This window comes from Phaseolus vulgaris, chromosome 4, assembly GCF_000499845.2.
Source record: "Phaseolus vulgaris cultivar G19833 chromosome 4, P. vulgaris v2.0, whole genome shotgun sequence".
Taxonomy (NCBI): domain Eukaryota; kingdom Viridiplantae; phylum Streptophyta; class Magnoliopsida; order Fabales; family Fabaceae; genus Phaseolus; species Phaseolus vulgaris.
The window spans coordinates 15,761,121-15,777,269 of NC_023756.2; the positions used below are offsets into that span (position 1 = coordinate 15,761,121).

A 16,149-nucleotide genomic window follows, 5' to 3' on the forward strand; every position below is an offset into this window, starting at 1 on the left:
GGAAAAACAACTGATTGGTCATCAAAACAATCGATTGTTTTTCGCTGTTCTTTTCTGGTTTTAAAATTTCTTTCCTTTTGCTGTTGTTGTTTTAATTCTGATGTAATGGAAACAATATCTTGTTTAAGTTTCTGTTTTTCAAGTTGTTAAAAACAGTTTGGGTAATATTTATTTTGTCTCTGATATTAACCGTTTTAAGCTTTAAATGTTTTTCTGTATGCTAACAGAATATCAGAAGTTCAATGTATTACTCAAAGTTCTATTGCAGAAATTGCTTCAGATTTAATCACGTACAACACAAGCTCAGGGATTTGTCTTCATCGAATAGGGGGAGATTGTTGAACCAAGTGGTGTTCAATGTTTTGAAGAATCCAAATCCTTTGAAGGATGTTGAAGCCTCTACTTTGCTTGGTGTTGCTGTGCTGGTTTAAGCTTTGCTCTGGGGTAGTTTAATGTTGTAATCCACCCTTAGATTAAATCTCAAGCAATTAGCATCTCAATCTTTATCAAAGTAAAATGTTTTTCAAACTAAGTTGAAGCAACCGATTGTTTTGTCGAAACAACCGATTGTTTACACTAAGGTGTTTTGAGAAAGTTTGAAAACAATTTTTGAATGGTAAAAACTGTTAAGTAACAAAACAACCGATTGACTGAATACGCTCCAGTCATTAAATGCTTTGACCAATCTATTTTAAATGTAATTAAGAGTTTGTTAACATTTGATAACAAACTATATCTTTGAATATATTAAGAAAAACAGATTTGAGAATTAAGAATCTTGAGACAAAGTTTTTGCTGAAAGTTTTTCAAAGAGTTATGAGATTGCTTAAGAGTTTTGAGATTGATCAAGGTGCTGGAATATGATTCTACTTGTATTGATTTCAGATATTCATCTGTAACAAATGTAATCTTTGTAAACTGCTGAACAATTCGTTTGTGTGTTTTTGCTGAGATTGGTTGTGTGTTCTTGAGGTGTTCAAGATCAGCAATCTTAGTGTTGGCCAAGGAGAGTGTGTTTCTTGAGGTTTTCAAGGTCATTCTCTTGGTTGTTGTGTAAGTGATCAAGGTGTGATTACTTAGTGGATTTCCTCAGGGTTCCGAGAAGACTGAATGTAGCTCTGGATTTGGAGTGAACCAGTGTAAACAATTGTGTACAATTTCTCTATCCCTATCTCTTTAAATTCAATTTTGTCATTTTGAGACTGGTATAAACAACCGATTTCTGTTATGATTCCAAAACAAACAATCGGTTGTTTCCTTGAATCAATCGGTTGTTTTGTTACTTAACAGTTTTCACCATTCAAAAACAGTTTTCAAACTTTCTCAAAACACCTAAGTGTAAACAATCGGTTGTTTCGACAAAACAATCGGTTGTTTCAACTTAGTTTGAAAAACATTTTACTTTGATAAAGATTGAGATGCTAATTGCTTGAGATTTAATCTAAGGGTGGATTACAACATTAAACTACCCCAGAGCAAAGCTTAAACCAGCACAACAACACCAAGCAAAGTAGAGGCTTCAACATCCTTCAAAGGATTTGGATTCTTCAAAACATTGAACACCACTTGGTTCAACAGTTACGTAGAGGGACCTGCATCAAGATAAGAACAGACCAACACCTTTCAGACCAGCCACAATCCAGCGCATAACCCTATTACACACATATAGCTAAAAATTGGCCAGCGACGTGACAAAAACCAGCATACCCAAGACAACAAACCAATTTCCCTACATACTGAATGTCCAGCTTTCCCAGAAGCATCAAAATGATCTCAACACACACATAAAAGACATTGAATTGGATTTAAAAGCCAGTCCGTGAAAGAGTAAGAGAAATGGCCTTCCCTATGTTTAAGCCAGGACCATGACAGAAGTTGAGCTGCTTGAAGAATTTCCTTAGGATCAGGAGTGCCTTGTTTGAAGATCACATTATTTTTGTGCTCCCATATGCATCGTGTTATCGCCGCCCATACTCCCTTCCATACCAAATTCTGTTTCATGGATAAATTAGGGAAGTAGAAATTAAGAAAATGATTACAAATATCCTTGTTCTGTTCACCCAAGACCCCTATCCATCTGTAGCAGAGCATCCAGACTCGATAAGCATAACCACAATCCAAAATTAGATGCTGGATGGATTCCACTGATTGATTACAAAAGGCACAAAGGGGGGAGTTCACCACAATTCCTGATCTCAAAACATTCTGGTATGTTGGAATTCTATCCGAAAGAATTCTCTAGGTCGTGCATAAGACTTTTTTATATGAATCAAATAAAGGATGCTTTTATTAATGAACACTACAAAAAAATGTGTATATTGTGGCGGTTATTTTCGTATAAACTGACGTTTATAACCGCCACAATATACACTTGTGGCAGTTTCCCAAACCGCCATAGAACTGGCCGCCACAAAGTTTAATGTGGCGGTTTTACGCTACCCGCCGCAACACCCACCACTTTAAACATAGTGTAAATAGTGACGGTTTTTATATGTAAGTATTGTCAGTTATAACTGCCGCAATTTACATTCATTGAAGAAGATTTTGGCACCATAATCTACATAAGTAGTGTCAGTTATAACCGTTGCAATTTACATTTATTCTAGAAGATTATGGCGTCATTATATATATAAATAGTGACATTTTTAATTGACGTAATTTTAATTCTGAATAAATAAAATTTAACCACCACGTTTTTATAATCTTTTTTATAATCTGTTTTATACTATTATAAAATTTAACCACCACTTTTTCATAATAAAATAAAATAATGTATAAAGTTATAATCATTCATTCATTCATTTCATTGAAAATTAAAACACACATAATAATATTTATATATAATTAAAAATTAAAACACAAAAACTTCATACATCTCTAATCAAGTTTAAAATTACAACACATAATTAAAAAGTTCAATTAACATCATTTTGGTAATTGTTCAAGTTCCACAACCTCTCATCGTGCCTTTGATGTGTCTACCAGAAGGGGTTTTGTTTCAGAACTTGGTACTGCTTGAAATCAGTGAGCACTCTCCATCCTTTATCATAAGCCAAAGTGTGCCTATCCTTTTGAAACAGGGTGTTAATACGCGGTATACCTCTCCCATGAATCCTGCAGAACAGATTAACATAACTTAGTAGGGAAATAAGTAGATTTGTCTCAAAGAAAAACACATGCACATTACCACTGCATTATCCAAAGTCACAACAACTACCTAAACACAAATATTAAGGTCAATAAAAAGTCAACAAAAACTCACTTCCAGATCTTCCAGGGTCAAACGTCTGTTTTGTGCCTGTGCTTCCTGTCTTTTCAATGCATATCAGCCCAGACATGCTATGAATCAATGAACTTGCTCTCCCAAGGCTGCATGATCCAAGAGAACATAAAGATAAAGTTTATTTTAATATATGACTTTTAATAAACCACATGACAAGGCAAATGCATACATATTAGTACATATAAGAGGAAGATAATTAAGGTTCACATGTATATAACGATAAAGGTTGGGAATCAGTTGGTCCTCCTCGTGACTCATTCCACTCTTGAAGTGGGTTACTCCAACATCTGTCTGCTGACTGTATCGAAGATCACTTTGTGGAATCAAAATGTGACCCATGGACAACAATCCAAGCCCTCCTATTTCTTTAGGAGTGTAGAAAATGACAGGTGAGAACCTGATAAAAGATACAGTGGAGCATAGATTTGAATATTAAAACCCAATATTTATGAATAAAATATTAAGAAACAACTAATATACCTACCATAAAAAAAAGAATTAATTACCTGCTAGGTGTCTTTGAGTTGAGCCCAATCTTAATACGAGTCTGAATTTTATTTTCACATTTAACTAGCAAATCTAAAAGCTCTTGGGTATGCACAGTTGCCTCTCGAAAATAGGTCATAAGCCTTGAAAACAAACAAAGACCATGGGAAACCAATGATGACCTTTTCACAGACTATCCACAATTCAGCTTCACTCACCAATTAAACCTATATTTTCAACCATAATCATGATAAATTAGACATCCAAGGCCAGTTAAATATTCTTAAAGGCTTGAATGCAATGAAAAAAGGGAAAGATAAAAAGGAATTGGTATTGTTGAAAATAATCAACACTCACATGCTGAAAAGCAAGTTTGGATTATCCTTGTTGTAAACAGAAACAAAGTTGTTCTCCCACTCCAATGTTGAGATGCTTTGAGGTAGACGATTCTTCATATCCCAAAAGACATTCCTCCCAACATCGACTGAATGATACCAATTAAAATGTTAAACAAATTAAGAACCAAACGTCAATATATAATATATTACAATATTAATATATTATAATAAATGTATGAGAAATGTCATGTGATGGAGAGTTTAGTATTATGGAATTCACAAATTTGACTTCTCAAGTCTACTAAAATACTAGTGTACGACTATAAACTTATACTTCACGTATTTTTTTTATTAGCAATCAAGAAACATATATACCCAGGAACCACTTATTATCAACATTATAAAACGTATAATTAATCCATTTTTATGAATATTAATTCTCAATAAAGTTAGTAGATATTTGTCCGCATATAATGGAAAAAAGATATTAAAATTTAATCAAATTTTGGTTTCATAGATGTGGATCTAATTCTACTGATTAATTTCTTTGCCAAGTTTTAATACTTTGTGGATCTAATTCTTTAACCAGGCAATAATGGCTAGTTAATTTGTATTGTTTCTATATACAGGTTAATAATATACATGAGAAAACCATATAAAAATCATGGTGTAGGAAGGTTCACCCAAGGTTTTGCTGCCTTCCTCTGCAGACAAGCATTTCATTTTTATCATATCTGGTTTCTTGTGATAAGTTTGTCATGGTTTCAAAGATATTAGTGTGACTATTTTATTCCCACTTTTCCTTTCTACTCCCTATATAACTATACATCACCAAGTTCATCCTTTGTTTTTGAAGAGGTAACATGGAGATATCAAGAAACTTACAAGTGTAACTTTATATCAGAAAAATTCAGGATTTCCTTCAATCTGCATAAAAAGCTCTCGTGCAGCTTCAACTATGCCTGAATGCCCAAGGTGGGGGAATGATGAAGTCACATCATATTGAATGTAGTTGCAACTGCAAACAGAACGTAAAATGTTGAAGTGAGGGACCAGAATATTGTGTTGGACCATAGAAAGGATCTATACAGTTTGGCCCATATAAAACTATTACACATTGGAACTGAAACTATAAGGTATATAGAGAAGATGATTTATGCAGATAAATGTAACTCAATAGGGATGTCATTACTCATTAGGCTTTGTTTATAAACAGTTTATAATCAGACGTCATAGCATAACATGTCAAAATTCATTTTCCAGGGTATGTATGTCACAACCTTCCAAGTCATCGGAAACCAATCCGACAACAATACCAGAGGATATGTAGTTGTCCTAAAATTTAGAAGTTCAAAATTGCATCTTAAAATTGTGAGGATTGTTTATTGCTTTGTGTATTGCTCTATCAATTTCAGAACAATGTACTGACTCAAAAAAAGTTATTCTGTAAACAAAACTTAGCTATTTTTTTGGTGCTTAAAATATTATAATCCTAGTAGTACCTTCATAAGCTTCCCACGTTGCCCCATCATTCTGAGGGCACAAGGTATTGGTAAATTAAACATGTTACTAATATAAGTAGTGACAACGTACGCCTTAGCTATTGAAATAGTTATCTCCCTGAATCTTGATCGATAACTTACAAGACAAAATGGCTTGAATTGATGTAAATATTGTCCTACAGTATTGTCCTGTCAATAGGCTTTCGATTTGTGATTTCAGTATACATGTGACAAGAACAAAATTCTAACACAATTTTGTATTACCACTCTGGGTTTTCTCTCTTTCTCACTCATTCATCACACTTGGTAGTTCCTATACAATATGCAACTATCAATACACATAACTATCGCAACTCGATCTAAAATAGCTCAAGGATTGGAATAAACCAAGCATCGGTATATATGCATTATTCAACGACACAAATTTTGCTAACAAAGTACTCATCTTTCTATCATAACCCAAACAGGAGATAAGGATAGATGTTGATAAACTGATGATCCTGCCTGTTGACCGGAACGCTGGAAATTGCCTCGTCAAAGGATCGACGTGCGCACCGCTTCTCACCTCCGTTCCTCTTCGGGATCTACCTCAAGAACCTGCAAAGAAACAGTACGGCGCCGCTGCGGCCGATCGCACTCCAACGCTCAAGTCAGTGACGGTATCACCAAATACTAAGAGAACAAGAACCGTGCAAATCCTCTCTCACAGTCAGCTCTATCACTCGCAAGCGTAAAGTGTATAAACTGAACGTGCGTACCTCAGAAAGTTTGTTAAGAACTCTTATATACCTGGTAGCTTTCTCTCTCCTGGCAGTTACAGACTTGGACACGTGGCTCGCATCCAACTATACACGTGCCATCATCTGGAGGCTCCCTGACTTGGCGCTGCTTCTACTCTCATTTTGGCTAAGTTACTTATGCATGGTACTGCCCAGTGCATAGCTAACTTGGGAGTGCGATCTCTACTGGAACTGGCGAGTTAGGGGTCTTCATACACCTTCCCTGTGGTCTCGCCGACCGCCTTCATAATCTGCTTCTCCTCCATCTTCGGCGATGTGCTTGCTCTGGCGATCTCCAATGACTAGGTCGCCTGAATCTACATCAGGCGACTTCATCTTTAACCTGGCGATCGCCGATTCTGGTAAGCTGGAACTCGGAACACGCCAATACAACGACTGGCGACTACACGAGCCCCCCGACTTCCTTCCCTTCTGCCAACCTGGCGCCTTGTCAATCACGCCTATGCTGTAGCAGGATGCCACGTCATCACTCCCGACCACCAGGGCGGTACACAAGCCCCCCAATCTTAAGCGAAGACTTGTCTAGCGAAAAGACTGAAAAAGTCACTTCAACACCGGTCTACGTGGCACTGACGCAGAATTCCAAGCGGTTGTACCTTCTGTTGCTCTGACGCTCCACCAAACCCCTCACTCATCGTTTGACGCGTGGCTTCATCAACGGCTCTCTTTAGTTGCCGTTTGCGCTTCCTAAACCCATTTCGAAAAAACCCTTAAACCCATTTTGCTCCACTGTTCCATCACTTTCTTCGTGCCTGCAAACGCTCTAACTTCTCTCTGTGAAAACTCTCAACGCTCCCCAACGCTCCAGATCACCATCTTCCTCCATCGTCTTCCTGATCATCAAAAGGTACCTACTTTCCTTCTTCTGCTGGCTTTCCTTGCATTTTCACCGATTTGCATCATCCTGTAACTGCTTGGTGCATACGCTGTGGGTTGTTTTTCCATTTATTCTTCTGCGTAACTTAGGGCTTCGTCAATCGTCGCAACGAACCTACATTCGTTCGTCTTTAACCTTCCTTCTATGATCGAGTCAGCCTTTGTAACCCCCTGATCATTTTTCCTTTCTTCTTCCTTTGCAGCTGCTATCATGACTCGCACCAAGATTACCCCGAACCCTCCTCCTTCAGCGCGAAACCTTCCTTCACAAGCACACGACCCAACACCAGTTCGTGGCGCTTCATCTTCGCAGGCTGAGAGGCCTGCGTCTTCCCAACCTGTCCTGGCCCAGGCGACTCCACCTAACGCTGGAGGAGCCCCCGTTCCCCTACCTGACTTCAAAACTTTGTATCCCTGGGCCAACTCGACCCTTCTGAGGGAGACATCCTCTGTGAACACTGCGGGAGCAGTTTTGCGGCTGACTAAGGGGGACGAGATCTATCAATCGTTTCACAAGGAGCACGACGAGAAGATGATGGTGCTGCCTTGCCCCGCCGATCTGCCCGTGTGTGCTGATGACAAAGTAAGCGCCGACGGGCCCTTCTGTTTTGTCTATACGACTCTATTCAAGAAGGTCAAGCTCAGGTTCCCTTTCACCCGATTCGAGAGGGAACTTCTTACCGAGCTCAACATTGCTGCCGCCCAGCTTCACCCCAACAGCTGGGCGTTTGTTCGAGCTTTTCAAGTAATGTGCGCCCACCTGGGGTTGCCCGCGTCGGTGGACGTGTTTTTGTTCCTTTTCGAAGCCAAGCACCCAGGAGACCGCCTGTGGGTCAGCTTGAACACGATTGCTGGGAGGTCCATCTTTACCATCTTCCAGCAATCGTACAAAGACTGGAAGGGGAAATTCGTCCAAGTACGTGCAAACGACAAGGACACCTCCCTTCTCGATGGCTTCCCCTTGTACTGGGTGGACAAGGGGAAAAAGGAGTCCAAGAGCTGCTTCAGGAGGCCCAGAAGTCCTGACAGCATGGGAGCATTGGACAGAGACCTCTGTCTCTTCTGGAAGAAGGTGGCGGACGCCAATATAACATTCCTTACCACCACCTTGATATGCTTCGAATTCTACGAAGATCAGCTAGAAATTCGAATAGGTTAGGACATTAAACTCTTGTCTTGATACCGCTTCTTGTTTAGCTGTTTCTGGGCATCTTGTGCGTTATGCACAAGACTTTGGTTTTACCTTTCCTGCACATATCATCTGCTTTGCTGTTTATTACCTTATGCACTTATTTGTTTTCCTTGAGTTAACCCATGCATCTTCGTTCCATGCAGACGACATGTTGCCCAGAAACATGCTCGCTGAACTGAAGGCACTCGCCCGAAACCACGGGTTGGCGACCGGTTCCCAGACGGTGCCCAACTCGGTGGTGGAGGCCGCCATTGTCCAAGGGCGATCACCACCCAAGGAACCCGCCCAACGCAAAAAATTGGTCCTTAAGAGACCTAAAAGGAAAGCCCCTCAAGTCATCCATGAGGAGGAAGAAGAGGATGACGAGGTCACCGAGGATGGCCTCGTTACGAAAAGGAAGAGGGTGGCACCTTCTTCACCACTTGCTCCACCCCCTCTTCCATCCTCAACACCACCATCGACGTTTGCTCCTCCTCCATCATCGCCAACACCACACGCTCCTTCCTCACCAGTCCAAGCGGTTCCACTGGCCACTGCGCCACCTGCAGCTGAGGCCCAAGAGCCAAATTTCGTGGAGGACCCCCCTTCCAACGCCTCTATGCCATACGTGTCAGCTGGAGGGGGCCCCCCTTCAAACGCTTCAGCTGCAGAAAATGCTCCAATCGGGGATGAGGTTGCTCATACCTCTCCGATTCTGATTACCGAATCCCCGATTGCGTCGCCACGCCAGGAAGCAACTACTGAAGAACCTGCTAAGGAAGGTGGCGACGAGAACCCACAACAGGCCCCCACAATGCCTCTGGTGCCTCTGCAAGCCGCAAACCTCCCCCTTGAGGTCACAAGGATGTGGGAGCCTCTAACCGCCAAGCTGAAGACCATAGCAGAGGACATCCCTGCGATCATAACCAGGGCTGTGGAAGGCTCAACCAGGAGGCTCCAAGACGACCTCTTCAACCTCAAAACCGAAAACAACACCATGAGGATCGAGGTGGAGAAGTTGTCTTTCAGCCTGACGCTCGCAGAAATCGAACACTCCCGAGTGGAGGATGCAATGAATACCGAGCTCAGGTTGGCGCGCAAGGAGGCTACTGACCTTCACCGCAAAGTTCACGAACTTGCCCAAGAGAAGGTCGAGCTGGAAAGCAAAATTGTGCCTCTTCGCGCGAAGGCGGTCGACCTGGAGGCTCTCATGAAAGCTGACGCCGCTAAGGTGCAAAAACTGGAGCAGAGGTCGATCGACCGAGAGAAACTACTTGGGCAAGTAGAAAAGGCGAGGGACGACGCCATGGCTGATCTCGTCGAGGCCAACAAAGAGAAGGGGAAGGTGGCTGCTGAGTTGGCCCAAGCACAATCGGAATCCAAGAAGGTTACTGAAGACCTTCTCCAGGCTCAAGAGACCAACGAACAACTCAAGAAACAGGTTGAAGAGCTGGAGCAGCAGAATAAAGAGCTGAAAGAGCAAACCGAAGACCTCAAGAAGCGGATTGAGGAACTTCAGGGGCAAATTGAAGAACTCAAGCTAAACTCTGCTCAGATTCTGGCTGCTGGATTCGAAGCTGCGCGGGAACAATTCGCTTGCCTATTCCCCGACCTGGATCTCAGCCTGGTGTCACTGAACAATGAAGTAGTAGATGGAAAAGTCGTTCCTGCTGAAGACTAATCAACTTCTCTTCATCTGCTACTTTCATGATTTCCCTTGTATATACCTTGTAATAAACTCGTGTATATGTGCCTTTAACAGATACTTATCTTAATGACAAAGTTCGGGTATTCCCTCACCTGACTTCTTTAAGCGCTTTAACCTTCTTCGCATGTTTAACTTTGTCGGATTTAACTTAACGATTTTGCAAACACGACTTTTGACTTAACTGCTTCGAACCACTTCAAACTCAAGCAATAATCACTTTAACCAACTTGTACTCTTAAGGCAACTAACCTTATCGCAAGAATACCCTTCAAGCAACGAACTGTAACCCAGTTATTGGCTCAAAACACCGTCCCACCCGACCTGCTTCATCAAACAAGTCTTTTAACCTTCTCGCCGCTGTTTGAACTCTTCCCGATCGCCAAGAACTCTTGGTAATATCAGCTTTTCCTAACCTCATGCCTTGGCAATTGTTTCTTTGCATGGGGGCGGAGACGCGTTTTGGGATCTCTCTTTACCCTCCTGGACTTCAGAACAAAGACCGGCTGACTAGGCGTTCTCTTCGAACCTACCTTAGCCACCTTCCAAACTTCTTCCACCCTCTGCACCATACCTGAACCCGTTCGAGACGAGAAGGATTTTATCTTGCCTGAGCTCGCATGTAAGCGAAAAGGTCTTTAACTCGCCTGAACTCACTCATCGGCGAGAAGGTCTTTAACTCGCCTGAACTCGCACGACGGCGAGAAGGACTTTAACTGGTGCCTCAACTTGCCCAGGGTGTACATCTCCTCCCCCCTGGATGCACTGAGGACCTTTCCTCTTTCTCGCCTGCGCTCGCTCGACGGCGAGAAGGTCTTTAACTTGCCTGAACTCGCTCGACGGCGAGAAGGACTTTATTTGGTGCCTCAACTTGCCCAGGGTGTACATCTCCTCCCCCCTGGATGCACTGAGGACCTTTCTCTTTCTCGCCTGCACTTGCTCGACGGCGAGGAGGTCTTTAACTTGCCTCTACATTGCCCCAAGGGTTACATCTTCTCGCCCCCAGAAACACGGAGGACTTTTTCTCTTTCTCGCCTGCACTCGCTCAACGGCGAGGAGGTCTTTTACTTGCCTCTACATTGCCCCAGGGGTTACATCTTCTCACCCCCAGAAACATGGAGGACTTTTTACTCTTCCTCGCCTGCACTCGCTCGACGGCGAGGAGGTCTTTTCCTTGCCTCAGGACGCGTGAGGGCGTTGAGGTCTTTCATCTGGTGCCTCCGATCGCCGAAAGACGATGAGGACTTTAAAACTTAACTGGTGCCTCCAATCGCCGAAAGACGATGAGGACTTAGATCCCTTTACTGGTGCCTCCAATCGCCGAGAAACGATGAGGACTTTAAAAACTTTAACTGATGCCTCTAATCGCCGAAAAACGATGAGGACTTAAAAACTTTAACTGGAAAGCACGCGATATATCTTTTCTTGCCTTAAATCACTTATAAGTGACAAGGTCTTTCTTCAAAACTTTTGGAAAACAGCAAACATGCAACCAGAAAACGCCTTATACTTCGAAAACTCTTCTTTTATTGGGTGGCCTCATTAAAAACCCTCCTTAGGGAAAAAAGAGTGCCCCCTTCAAACTGTTTTATCAGAGACATTGTATTATGACTTTGTGTTTGTCTTTACTTACAAAGCTCTTAACTATAGTACAACTTCAGGTGTGTGGCGTTCCAGGTGCGAGGAATCGCCCCTCCTTCCAGCGTCTCTAAGCGGTAGGCCCCGTTCCCGAGCGCCTCGGTTATTCTGAACGGTCCAGTCCACTTGGGTGACAGTTTATTCTCCATCTCGTACTGGTGGGCCTTCCTCATCACCAAGTCGCCCTCTCTAAACTGCCTTGGCATCACCTTCGAGTTGTATCTTCGTTCGACCCTTCTCTTCACGGCTTCAGCCTTCAACCTCGCCTCTTCTCTGACCTCATCCAGCAGATCCAGGTTCAGCCTTCTCTCTTCATTCGAGTCTTCCTCTACGAAGTTCTGGAATCTCGGCGAGCTCTCCTGGATCTCCACCGGAATCATGGCATCACACCCATAGACCAGGCTGAACGGGGTCTCATGGGTTCCTGACTGCTCGGTGGTGTGGTACGCCCAGACTATACGGGGCACCTCCTCAGCCCAACTTCCCTTGGCTTTCTCAAGCCTTCTCTTCAAACCTCTCAACAACACCCGATTACCTGACTCCACCTGGCCATTTGTCTGAGGGTGCTCGACGGATGCAAACACTTGTTGAATTCCCACCCCTTCGCAAAGCTTCTTCAACAGGTGGCTTGCAAACTGCGTCCCATTATCTGACACCAGGCGTTTAGGCACTCCAAACCGGCACACGATGTTCTTCCATACAAAACCTTCGATCTTGTGTGCGGTGATCTGGGCCACTGGTTCTGCTTCAATCCACTTGGTGAAATACTCAATCGCCACCACCAAGTATTTCATCTGCCTGATCGCCAGCGGGAAAGGTCCCAGGATGTCGATTCCCCAAGTATGAAACGGCCAAGGGCTATAGATCGACTTCAACTCCTCGGGAGGTGCCTTATGCCAATCGGCGTGCTGCTGGCATTGTTTACAACATTGGGCATATTTCTTGCAATCTTCTCTCATGGATGGCCAGTAGTAGCCTGCACGGAGAGTCCTCGCGGCCAGAGCTCGACCCCCGACGTGGCTTCCGCATATACCTTCGTGGAGCTCCGCCATGATTCTCCTGCACTTCTCGCCGTGTATACATTCCAGGAGTGGGTGAGTGAACCCAAACCTGTACAGATCGCCATCAATCAACGTATACTTGCTGGAATTTTTCTTTACCTTCCTAGCTTCCATCGGATCCAGCGGGAGGAGGCCATCTGCCAGGCACCGTTTGTACTGTGTTATCCAAGTGTCTGGCTCATGGGTGGCACAGACCTGCATCACATCCACCTTCTCTCCTCGACATGCTCTAATTCTCGGCGATCTCAGAGTTTCTTGCGTCAAGGACTTATGGCTTCTCGCTGCTCTCTCCGTCGACTTGCTTATCTGAAGGACCAGGTGATCTGCTACAAATGCCCTTGGCGTCTTCAGAGTTTCTTGAATCACCGTCCTCTGCCTACCCCCCTTGCCTGAGCTGGCGAGCTTAGCAAGCAAGTCAGCTCGGGCATTCTGCTCTCTGGGCACATGTACTACTTCAAAAGAGGCAAAGGAACTCTTCAATTCCTGCACATACGCCAAGTAAGCCGCCATTTGTGGATCTTTAGCCTGGAACTCGCCTGTTACTTGCCCCGTGACCAACAGCGAGTCACTCTTAGCCATCAGCACCCTAGCTCCCATCTCCTTGGCCAGCAGAATTCCGGCGATCAGCGCCTCGTACTCTGCTTGATTGTTGCTGGCTTTGAAGGCGAACCTCAGAGATTGTTCGATCAGCACGCCGTTGGGTCCTTCCAATATGACTCCAGCACCGCTGCCCTGCTGGTTCGACGATCCATCCACCGAAAGTACCCAACGGAAATCGTCCCCTTCAACCCGCGTCGCCTCTGATGAGAGCTCAACCACGAAATCTGCAAAGATTTGCCCCTTGATCGGGCCTCGGGGCTCGTACTTAATATCAAACTCCGACAACTCTACCGCCCACTTCACCATCCTTCCCGCAACGTCGGGTTTCTTCAAAACCTTCTGGATGGGCAGGTCAGTCATCACCAGTATTGTGAAACCGTGGAAGTAATGGCGCAACCTCCTCGCCGAAAACACCACAGCCAGCGCAGCCTTCTCCAGGGCCTGATATCTCGTTTCTGGGCCCTGCAACACCTTGCTCACGAAATAAATAGGCTTCTGAGCCTGATCTTGATCCTGGGCGAGCACCGCACTCACCGCCCTCTCGGTCACAGCAAAATAGAACCTGAGAGGGATTCCCGCCAGCGGTTTGCACAGAACCGGCGGGCTCGCCAGATACTCCTTCAGTTTGACGAAAGCTTCCTCGCACTCTTTCGTCCAAGCAAACTTATTATTGCGCCGCAGACATTGAAAATAGGGATGCCCCTTTTCTCCGCTAGCTGACACGAAGCGAGATAGGGCTGCCATCCGACCTGTTAGCTGCTGGACTTCTTTCACCGTAGCTGGGCTCCTCATCGCCAAGATGGCGGCACACTTGTCTGGGTTGGCTTCTATTCCTCTTTCAGTCAAGAGGAAACCCAAAAACTTTCCAGCCTCCACGCCGAAAATGCATTTCTCCAGATTGAGCTTTAACTTGAACTTAGCGATCGTCGTGAATAATTCTTCCAAGTCTGCCACGTGCTTGCTTTTTTCCTGCGAGGTAACGACCATGTCATCGACGTAAGCTTGCACGTTCCTTCCCAGCATTGGCGCAAGTACTCGATCCATCAGCCTCTGGTACGTGGCCCCCGCGTTCTTCAGCCCAAACGGCATCACCTTATAGCAGTAGCACGATCTCTCCGTCATGAAGGCTGTTTTCTCTTCATCCATGGGATGCATCTTAATCTGATTATATCCCGAGAAGGCATCCAGGAAACTCAGCAACTTGCACCCTACAGCACTATCAACCAGGGCATCAATGCTTGGTAAAGGATACGAATCCTTTGGGCAAGCTTTGTTCAGATCGGTGAAATCGACGCACATGCGCCATTTCCCGTTACTCTTCTTCACCAGCACGACATTTGCCAACCATTCAGGGTACTGGACTTCCCTGATGTGGCCTGCAGCGAGGAGTTTCTGTGTTTCATCCCTGATCGCCTACCTCCTCTCCTCGTTGAATTTTCTTCTCCTTTGTCGCACCGGTCTCACCAAATTGTCCATCGCCAGATGATGGCACAAGAAGTCAGGATCAATCCCGGGCATGTCCGAAGCGGACCATGCAAACGCGTCCAGATGCCGCTCAATCACCTTGGCGATCTGGTCCTGGAGCTCGACCTCCAGAGATCTTCCCAGCTTGAAGATTTTTCCTCCGATCTCCTTTTCGAGCCACTGCTCGACAGGTTTAGGCCTGGATTCTCTGGCGATCACCGCCCTGGCGATTCCCTGCTCCCTTGCTTCCTCAGGGCGATTCCGCGCCTCTTCCTCCTCCAGGCCTGCATTTCTCTCCCCTAGCTCAGCGTCTACCATCTCCACATCTCTTCCGGCGGCCTCCTCTACTACCGTCGATCTGGGCTTCACACCGGGAGGTGGGGTGGTTGTTACATAACTCACTGATCTTTTGTTTTTCAGGCTATTCTCATAGCACCTTTTCGCTTCTTTCTGATCAGACTTGATCGTGATCACCACCCTTTCCATGGACGGCAACTTTACCTTCATGTGCCGAGTCGACGGAATGGCACCTATCCTGTTAAGCGTGGGCCTTCCCAACAGGATGTTATACGCTGAAGGGGCGTTTACGATGAGGTACTTGATTTTCTCCGTCCTCGACCCAGCCTCATCTGTAAACGTGGTTCTCAGCTCGATGTACCCCCTAACCTCCACCTGGTCACCAGCGAACCCATATAGGCACCCCCATAGGGCCTTAGCTGGTCAAGGGGCAACTCCAGCTGCGTGAAAGTCGGCCAGAACATCACGTCTGCCGAGCTTCCTTGGTCCACCAGAACTCTGTGGACCTTCCTTCCCGCTGTAACCAACGAAATAACTATGGGATCGTTGTCATGAGGCACAACGTCCCGAAGATCCTGCTTGGTGAACGTAATGTCCACTTCCGGCGAGTGATCTTCAAACATATCCACTGTCATCACCGATCGCGCGTACTTTTTCCTCTGCGATGCGGTGCATCCACCACCTGAGAAACCCACTGCAATGGTGTGGATCTCCCCGTGGATAGGCATCTCGTGTTGCTGGGCTTCTCCACCTGCTGGCTGGGAACTCGACGCTCCCCCCGTCCTCCTGTCCAGCAGATAGTCATTTAGGAACCCGCTCTTAACCAGATCGTCGAGCTGATATCCCAAAGACAAACACGAGTCCAAGGTGTGGCCAAAACATTGGTGGAACTCGCACCAGGCGTCCGGCTTTGACCCCAGCACCTTGT

At 45.0% G+C, this 16,149-nt stretch overlaps 1 pseudogene; it reads left to right on the forward strand.

Moving 5' to 3' along the window:
* Positions 1-16,149, forward strand: part of LOC137838354 (receptor-like protein EIX2) — a 35,909-nt pseudogene that overhangs the window by 6,654 nt on the left and 13,106 nt on the right.